The sequence below is a fragment of the Neofelis nebulosa genome, chromosome 4, assembly GCF_028018385.1.
Source record: "Neofelis nebulosa isolate mNeoNeb1 chromosome 4, mNeoNeb1.pri, whole genome shotgun sequence".
In the NCBI taxonomy this organism is placed as follows: domain Eukaryota; kingdom Metazoa; phylum Chordata; class Mammalia; order Carnivora; family Felidae; genus Neofelis; species Neofelis nebulosa.
Genome location: NC_080785.1, coordinates 41,927,665 through 41,937,757, shown reverse-complemented (window position 1 = coordinate 41,937,757; position 10,093 = coordinate 41,927,665). Strand labels below are relative to the sequence as shown.

Below are 10,093 nucleotides of genomic sequence, written 5' to 3'. Positions count from 1 at the left end.
GCCGCTATCCTCTTGCGTTAAGTACTCCAGGACGAGGTACCAGACAACTAGGGACAGACCCTGTGCCCCAGAGCCCACTGAATTTGTCCAAACTAGCCAATCCTAAGCCTGCTTACAATGCCAGGCCCATTCCTTCCTACAGAAATCACAGTAAAAGCTCTGGTTCACAACTGTCCCCTCTCCCTCTGCCTCCTGACCGACCCTGGCACGTCCCCATGTAGCCCTCCACTGCATGACACACCCCGCCTCTTGGGATCTATAGGTGTAACTATTTTTCAGTGGCAGCTGACTTCAGATCTGGCGGCCTTGCCATATTAAATAATAATAAAACCTATATTCCAAAGCACCTTTGTTTGTTAACGTTTTTATTTATTTTTGAGACAGAGAGAGACAGAGCATGAACGGGGGAGGGTCAGAGAGAGAGGAAGACACAGAATCTGAAACAGGCTCCAGGCTCTGAGCTGTCAGCACAGAGCCCGACATGGGGCTGGAACTCACCGACCTCAAGATCATGACCTGAGCTAGAGCGGGATGCTTAACCGACTGAGCCACCCAGGCGACCCCCAAAGCACCTTTAAATGGCAGAATTAAAAACATTTTAATCTAGTATTTCATGTTTATCTTTCAAAGCTGAGGAAGTAAAGGAAGAAGGTGATTTATACATAGAAATCACAGGAGTTGGGTGCAGGGTTGAAAAGAGAAGGATAAAGACGGCCCTAGAGCTGCCTTTAACTCCACGTGCCCTCAAACCCTCAAACAGTAGTCATGATTTTAACGTCCTTCCTCAAACAAGTAGGTTGCCAGGGGGTTAGTGAGCATCCCCCACCTTGTCTATACAGAGGGAAAGCGGGTGGTAGCAGTGTGCAGAGTGTAACGTCCCCGTTCACAGGTGGGGAGGTGAATGCCAGCCATGCTGCAGCAGGAGGCTGGTCTTCCCACTGGTTCCAGCTCACTGTGTTTCCACACACTCCAATCTGTTCGCTGTTTCTGTCTCTAACCTTTCCGTTCTGACATGAAACATGGTTTTTCTTTTGTTCCCATTTCATTCTTTATTTTTCACAAACTGAATTTTCCCAAGTGCTTAAATTAATGTGTGGCTTTAAGAAGTAATTATTTCTTCTTCCTTCCACTGTCAGCGGCATTGACTGGGAGCCCAGCTCTGCTCTGGCAAATGAGTGGGCTTGTTAACACTTGCTTTGGTAGGCGGGGAGAGGACCTAGGGCTGTTTCCTTGAAGGTCACTAATAAACAAAGGCTATTTTAGTACTCTTGCTGTTCAATGGACTACTCCTTCTTTCAACCAACTCCTGGTTTTTATTTCTCTCAGCTCTTGGTGAATTTCATAATAAAATTCTTTATGAAATTATTTAACCATTATTAAAGAATTCTGTGCCTAAATTCTCTTCAAAAATTAAAGCACAAGTGTGATTAGAAGTTAACTGTGGTCCTATTGACTTTTTAAAACTAATTACTTATGAATATGCAAACAATGAATATTAATTGTCTACTCTTTGCAGAGCACTGTTCTAGGTAATGGACATGCATCAGTGAACAAAATTGAATTCCTTCTATCATAATTTAAACTTAAGATAATTTCACCATAGTACTGGCCAAAAGCATATAGAAGCAATTGCCAAAAATATAAATACAGAGATAAAAATCAAAATACCCAGTATTTTCTAACTAGGTTGGTTTAAAAGGTTGGTTTTGGCCTCCCTGATGGGAGAAAGGCAGAACACTTGTCCAAGTGATGACTGAGGGAGACTCAGGTTCTGAGGCAGGGTGGGAGGGATGAAGCTTTTTCAGTCACAAAATACTACGTTGGCTCCCCCAAAGGAGGTTTCGGCTCTTCAAATATTAACTCCACTATTAAGTTAGTGCAGGTACCATACATACTCTAGTAATAGGTGAGCTGTCTGTCTGAGGGTTCGCTGTTCTCTGAGTTTCCATGGGTGTTTCAGTGAGAAACCAGACAAGGCCACGTCAGAAACTGCTAGTTAGATGCCACATGAAACCAGCAATGGCTCATTTTGAGTTAGATTTTCAAAAGCCCATTTATTCTACAATGAAATTTCATTAATTTTTCACACTCCACAGTCTAAAGCTATGTGATAAAAAATCTTGCTTTATCTCTGAGCCAAGGCAGTATAGATTTTAAAAAAGAACACATTGAATTGTATACTGTATTTTTATTTAGTTCGTTTTTAGTAATCTCTATGTCCAACGTGGGGTTCGAACTCACAACCCCTAGATTGAGAGTCGCATGCTCTTCCAACTGAGCCAGCCAGGTTCCCCTTAGATTTTTTTTAAACAGCCAGAACATCTTGTTGTCACATGTTTGTGTTGAAAGGATTAGGGAGAATCCTAATTTCCTCCAGGTGTTATGGCATCTCTTCATCAATAGCTGGTCGAAAAAGGACTGGAAAGATGATCTCTCCCTCATTGTTAAAAGTGGTAGTCTTGCCTGACCAAAAGAACAAAGGACAGGGTAAGGGTAGGGCAGAAACTCCTTACCTGACTGCTGGAAGATAACTACATTGTTCCAAACACAGAACTGATGCTTGTTGAGTGAATAAATGGTGACCTGTTCTTGAACATGTACAAAATGCCTCCAGAAGACTCCAAGAAATATTTGGGGTGGGAAGTCCTTTACAGGAGGCAGGTCTTCTGTGAACTGGTGACGTTTCCTCTGTGAGTGAAGCTGGGCTCATGTTTTTACAAAATCTTTGTGAGGCTGGGAAAGTTCAGGATGCTTCTGTTAATTAAAATGATCTAGATCCCCATGTTTCAACACTTGTTTAGCCATAGAATCTTGTTAAGCAGAAATTCTACATTTAGAACAGATAGAAGTGGAGCTTCTCTGGATGGAGAAACCTGGAACACACCCTCCTTGGATCCCCTCCTCCACAGAAGGATCCATAGAATGCAGTTTGAAAACAGAGGCAACAGATCAGTTCTGGGCTGATTATCTAAATCCTGTGAACAGGTTGAAGTGTATTTAATTTTTGCCCTTACTGTACCTCATCCTAAAGTTAAAACTTTGATCCACTGATTTCCTAATCAAATTCTGGAAGGTTACTCAATTTGTTCTTGGCTTCATATAGAAAAGAAAAATACTACCAAACTTAAGCTCCACAGATTGAATACTATGACAAATGCTATAATATAGTCTGCCATTTGACATCAACTTTGCTTTGAGTCTTCCAATTTTCAAGGCAAATGTATGAGGGATCAAAGTTCTACTTGAGGGGGGAAAAATATCACTGCTTAAGACCCCATCATTAAAATGTTACATGACAGTACATAAGACTTAGGGAATGCATTAGAGGTTGGAATGAGTTTCATTTGATCATTTTCTTTTCATGTTGTTCCTATCATTCAATTTATTGATAATTTCACTGATAGAGTTTCATTTGATAAAAAGTTTGGGTCTTCTAACAGAGCCCAAGATCATGGTGAGTACTTCTTTTTTCCTTTTTCTTCTTTCTTTCTTCATTTCTTTTTTTCTTTTGCAACAGTTTTATTGAAATCATAATTCACATGCCATATGATTCACCTATTTGAAGTATGCGATTCAATGGTTTTTAGTATAGTCACAGAGTTGTGCAACAATTACGACAGTCATCTTTAGAACATTTTACATCACTTTTTTTTTTTTCAACGTTTTTTATTTATTTTTGGGACAGAGAGAGACAGAGCATGAACGGGGGAGGGGCAGAGAGAGAGGGAGACACAGAATCGGAAACAGGCTCCAGGCTCTGAGCCATCAGCCCAGAGCCCGACGCGGGGCTCGAACTCACGGACCGTGAGATCGTGACCTGGCTGAAGTCGGACGCCTAACAGACTGCGCCACCCAGGCGCCCCCTTTTTTTTTTTTTTTTTTACATCACTTTTAAAGGAAGCCCCTGGGGAGCCAGGATGGCTCAGTCAGTTAAGTGTCCAACCCTTGGTTTCAGGTTAGGTCATGATCTCACTGTTTGTGAGTTCAAGCACTGCATCAGGCTCTGTGCTAACAGTGCAGAGCCTTCTTTGGATTCTCTCTCTCCCTCTCTCTTCCCTCCTCTGCTCTCTCTTTCTCTCTCTCTCAAAAATAAATAAAAATTTAAAAGGAAGCCCCATTATCTTTTCAGCTATCACCATTTTATGCACTCTACCACCCTAAGTAGCCACTAATCTACTCTTCATCTCTAGAGGTTTGCCTATTCTGGCCATTTCATATACATGGAACCACATGATTTGTGATCTTGTGACTGGCTTCTTAACACAACGTTTTCAAGGCTCATTGATGATATAACATGTAATCAGTACTTCATTCCTTCTTATGGCTGAATAATACTCCATTGTATGAAGAACCACATTTTGTTATCTATTCATCAGCTGATGGATATTTGGATTGTTTCTACATTTTTTTGACTATTATAGATAATGGTGTTATTAATATTGTATACAAGTTTTTCCATAGACATGTTTTCCATAGACATGTTTTCATTTCTCTTGGGTATATACATAGGAGTGAAATTGCTGAGTCAAATGCCAATTCTATATTTAACCATTTGAGGAACTGCTACCAGCAGTGTATAAGGGTTGTAATTTCTCCATTTCCTCACCAACACTTGTTATCTGACTTTTTTATTATTATCATTCTAGTGAGTGTGATGTTGTACCTCATGGTTTTGGTTTGCATTTCCATAACGACCTATGATGTTGAGCATCTTCTCATGTCCTTATTGGCCATTTGTATATCTCCTTTGGAGAAATGTCTACTCAGATACTTTGCCCATTTTTAATTGGGTTATTCACTTTTTATTATTGCATCATAGGGGTCCTTTATATACTTTATTTTTTGAGAGAGAGAAAGAGAGAGCATGAAAGCAGTGGAGGGGCAGAGAGAGAGGGAGAGAGAGAATCCCAAGCAGGCTTGGCTCTGTCAGCATGGAGCCCGATGCAGGGCTTGATCCCAAGACCACGAGATCATGACTTGAGCTGAAATGAAGAGTTGGATGCTTAACCAACTGAGCCATACAGAATCCCCATGGGTACTTTCTATACTCTAGATGCATGACTCTTATTAGATATATGATTTTCAAATATTATCTCCCATTCTGTAGGTTGTCTTTAACCTTTTTGATAGTATCTTTTGGAAGTACATAAGTTTCTCATTTTGGTAACGTCCAACTTATCAATTTTTTCCTTATCTTGTTTTTATGTTTTTGATGTCATATGTAAGAATCCATTTCCCAATCCAAGGTAACCAAGATTCATCCCTATGTTTTCTTGTATGAATTTTATAGATTTGGCTTACATTTAAGCCTTTGATTCATTTGGAGTTAATCTTTGTATATGATTATTTTTATTATCTCTCTCTTCTTTCACTTTTAGGTATCCAGAGGTGGAAGAATCAAAATCAAGACAACCTGACTGAATAACACGTAGAAATATTAATAAACTGGTTATTAGTGTATTGAAGAAGGGGAATATTGAGGCAATGGGGTTAGTTGATTTTATGTTTGTATGACATATTGTGTGATCTACACATCCAAAGCTTTCTGGGTAAAATTGTGGTCAAACAATATTCAGAATTTCATCTCCACTTCCTTGCAAATGAACACTTCTTCCATTTTACTTATGAATATTCATACCTTGTTTCCATTCTTGCTATACAAGCTGTTTTGAACAGTGCTGCTTACATAACCCAGCTTTTGTTCCTCATTAAAAAAAAAAATCTGCTTTCTCCACAGGCGTACACACACACACTCACACACACACACACACACAATGCTACCTCTTTCCAATATGCTCATGTGTTTGCTGGCACAGATGTCCCTACAATTCACCTCTTCTCGTCACTCACCTTTTAAGTCTTGTATACATCTGAAGTTTCTTACTTATTTTTACAGGCGCATTTCAGCATGGGGCCAATCTGGATGATAAGAAGAAAACCCACAATGGTAAGGAAGGGCAAGATAACACACTAGAGTATTTAGTCATTCCTTTGTGTTTTAGTACAGAAATGTAAGATTTAGCCATGGAGTAAGTATAATGCATAATTATCACATTTGGGATGCTAAACACAGACACTGCATTCACTCTGTGCATAGAGTTAGATGTGGTTAATGGAAAATGCAGGTTTTGCATTTTTCCAACAAAACAAGTGAGTGGGGGTGGAAGGAGACTGGCATTCTGATGATTATTTCAGAATACTAATGCCTACAGAAGCCGTAGCAATGTTGGCTGGTCTCCACTGCATTATGTCAACAGAAAAATGAGGGTTTCCCATTCCTCATTAGATGTCTCTTATGGAAGCAGCCCAACAGGTACTTTCGATCAACCAACAAGGAATTCTTTTGCCCCTCTATGAAGAAAACATTGTCTGAGTGCTCAAGGAGAGCCAGGCCAGGAAAACTAAAATAATACTCGTGAAGAGACTGGAGGACAATTAAGTATCAGATTATGTGATCCTGAATATAAGGGCCACAGAAGTACAATGAGGAGGGAGGTCAGTGAGCCTTGGTGGTGGGAGTGGCGGAGGTGTCATAAAGCTTTCATGGAGTATGTAGGTTGGGATTGGGTTGTGGAGAATGAAAACAATTTTTAACATTAAAGGAGGAGGGGAAGAAGGGCTACACCTTATGTGAGGGAGAAGGACAGAAACTAAGCCTGATGATGGACCAGGCACCAGAGCAGGCCTTGTTACAATCTCACTTAGAATGTTTAACAACTCTGAAAGGGGGTGCGATAAGTACCCCTTCAAGAAGTTTAATTACTTGTTCCTGGTCACACAGCTTCTAAATAGTAACGTAATGTTTGGATAAAAAGTTCTGAATTTCTTCCCCAGCAACACACTTTATAGCTGCTGTCCTGCAGACTCAGAGACTGGAGCTGTGATCAATGCTCTCTGCATCAGCTCTGGTTCCTTCCCACTGCTCTGACTTACCAGGCAACACAGAGACTGAAAACCTCTGTCAGATCAGTGGGTTCCCAACTTGTGGATCCTTAGAATCTTCTCAGGAGTTTAAAACAAGCAAGCAAGCAAACAAACGAATAGGATCTATTTCTAGACCCCACTCCAGACCTAATGAAACCAAATATCCAGAGATAAGATGCTTAGATCATTTCCAATTGTCCTCCAGCACTCCATATATTACCATGGAAAAGTAGGCCAAGTGATAAATGTCTGTCAAATGAATAATACATTAGCTAAAGTCATTGTTTAATCTAGTGATTTGATGACTGTAAGTTTCTTGTTTGCCTTGTTTTGTTTCTTCAGTATTATACCATGGTCATTCTTTTGGGGAAATATCTATTTCTGAGTGATGAACATGAGGACTGTGGGCTTTTCCCAGCCTGGAGTCCATCCATTTGGAGTGAACCCAAAGTGCACTTCACCAACGCTTACACAAAGGCAGATGTGGGGCACCTGGGTGGCTCAGTCGGTTAAGCATCTGACTCTTGCTTTTGGCTAAGGTCATGATTTCATGGTTCATGAGATTGAGCCCTGTGTTGGCCTCTGCGATGACAGTGCAGGGCCTGCTTCAGATTCACTCTCCCCGCCTCTCTCTCTGCCCCACCTCTCAAAATAAATAAATAAACTTAATTTTAAAAAAAGGAAAGAAAGGCAGATGCATGTCTCCTGGCACCGTGGGAAGATCCACACACCAGCTTGCTTTGCAATCCTGGCTCTCTTTTAATCCTAGTCTAACCCAATTGTGTTAAAACCAGCCTTGACTATTTCTATTTTCCCAGACTAACACATCAATGTTTTGTATCCTCTTTACAATTGTCCTATGGACTAGAAAGGTGGTTGATAGACCCTTGCTGATTTTCCTAAATGCGCAAATCAACAGTGGTTGCTGACTTTTGTAGTAGGGTAGAAGACAGGAGATTGGCAAGTAAGCTTACTTGGTCTTTATTAATTCCATTTGTAATGTGATTTAATGTCCAGTTGTAGATGGGTTTTGGGTTGTATTATGTTCATCAGGTTGATTTAAACATTGCTTGATTTGGGGGCGCCTGGGTGGCGCAGTCGGTTAAGCGTCCGACTTCAGCCAGGTCACGATCTCGTGGTCCGTGAGTTCGAGCCCCGCGTCAGGCTCTGGGCTGATGGCTCGGAGCCTGGAGCCTGTTTCCGAGTCTGTGTCTCCCTCTCTCTCTGCCCCTCCCCCGTTCATGCTCTGTCTCTCTCTGTCCCAAAAATAAATTAAAAACGTTGAAAAAAATTAAAAAAATAAATAAATAAACATTGCTTGATTTGGTTGCAAAGTGAAGTGCTTGATCAAGTGGTTCTGTGATTTTTCCATCACTTTTCTTTCCATATCCATCCATTTTACCATGTGACCAAGGCTTCCCACTGCGTCATCCAGATCTCATAGAGACATGCGATTGGAGATATGTGACCACGTAATTAGAAATACGGGAGTTCTCCAAGTTTAAGAGTGCTTCAGTCATAGACATAATTATTAGTGTAATAAAAACAGGAAAAGTCTAAATGAGATTCACCTCCCTTTAGTATCCAGGGGATCTCAGATGATATTTCAGCTTTGGTTCATTTTCCCTTCTGCATTTATTATTCCATTATTATAAAATGTCACTTTGCCTATAAAATATTTTGCCTTGCTGTCAAGTTTTATTTGGTTCAGGTTTTAAGTCAGAAGCATTTGTGGCTGAACACTCCTGTCTGTGCCAAAGGAATTTTCCAAGCTACAATGTTTGTTACTTTTGTAAATACACACATTGTTTCTAAGGTAGTGTGGGAACAACATTGGCTTAAAAAAACTACACACTAAAGCAAAAGACACACATTCACAATATGACTCAGGTCTGATGGGAACATTCCTTATCATATAAACTGAACTTTAAAAAATTGCTTTTAGAATTGATTTAGGTGGAAGAAAAGAGGCATATAATCTATGCCATTCACAGGACAGTAGTCACTAGGGAGAAGAGCAAACTGTTTGAAGCAAAAAGAAAAGAGTTCCTTAAAAGCTTTAACACACACGAGATGATTCAGTTTTGCCACATTAGCCTGGTCTGCTCCACTTTCCCACCCACCATTTCAATTTTAGTGACCTTTTCCTTATCATCAGGCTTTCAAAACCATCATCCAAATTTCCAGCTGCTTCTCCTGCCTGTAAAACACCAGCCAACCTGGTGGAAGCTCCCACCGTTGCCCTTTCCTCCTACTGCTTCTTCCTAAATAGAAACTCTTCATTAAATTAATTGTCTCCATCTAGTTTGATGGGCAACAGCCTGTTACCAGGGGCCTATCCCTTCCCTTAGTCTTTGAAAGGGGAACGAATCAAAGTACTGACTGTAGTGCCATGAGAAACAGTTTTTATTTTTAAAAAATCCAATAGGAACTCTGGTTAATTGACGCATTCAGTATGTTTTAGTTTGTGCCCATAAGATTTGTATGACCAGACAAATGTAATGTTCTACCTACAATCTACCAGATTGCTTTTACCATAAAATAAGCCTTCTTTATTGCTGATGTTTGCAGGGTGCGTCCCTTATGCAGTACATAAGAAGAGACATGAAGTATTTTTTTTTTAAGAAAGCCAATGATTCTCATATAAATCCAGTTTTCAAGTGTTTGTCAATAGACAAGATAGCTTACCATCACCTATAAGGACATTGGCACTTTTGACAAGAGCATAAATCAGTTAATAGATTTAACTTATTTTCAGAGGAGGGGATTTACTTTAATGAGGTTTTGCTTTTGCTAAATCCATCATGGATGGAATTCCTACCTTTATCACAACTCCGGATGAATTGCTTAGGCCACCCTTTAGAATGTGTCACAATGGCCACTGTCAGCTTTCAGTCACGACAACAGAGGAGCACCAGTGATTTGTGGCAAGTACCACACTGATGTGTATGTACGCGTGGATTATCTCCATTTCAGACTCCATTGCTACCAACCGAGTTGCATTAGGTATTGTTCATTATGACTGAATAACTGTATTTTAAGTTGCATACAACCTTACTGTATGAATAAAGGCTAATAAAGAACCAATGGGGAAGGAAAATCCCAAACTAAGTGTACTAAAAATATTCTACATTTTTTTGTTAATTTACAATAAAATTGAGGCCTTCCG

At 40.1% G+C, this 10,093-nt stretch overlaps 1 long non-coding RNA gene across 1 annotated transcript; it reads right to left on the bottom strand.

Moving 5' to 3' along the window:
• Positions 1-2,223: 2,223 nt before the first annotated feature.
• LOC131510971 (uncharacterized) lies at positions 2,224-8,182 on the bottom strand. Its single transcript, XR_009261276.1, has 3 exons — positions 6,934-8,182; positions 5,851-5,919; positions 2,224-2,463 (listed from the first exon to the last, which is right to left on the bottom strand). It is a non-coding gene; the product is annotated as an uncharacterized LOC131510971 (long non-coding RNA).
• Between the last annotated feature and the right edge of the window lie 1,911 nt (positions 8,183-10,093).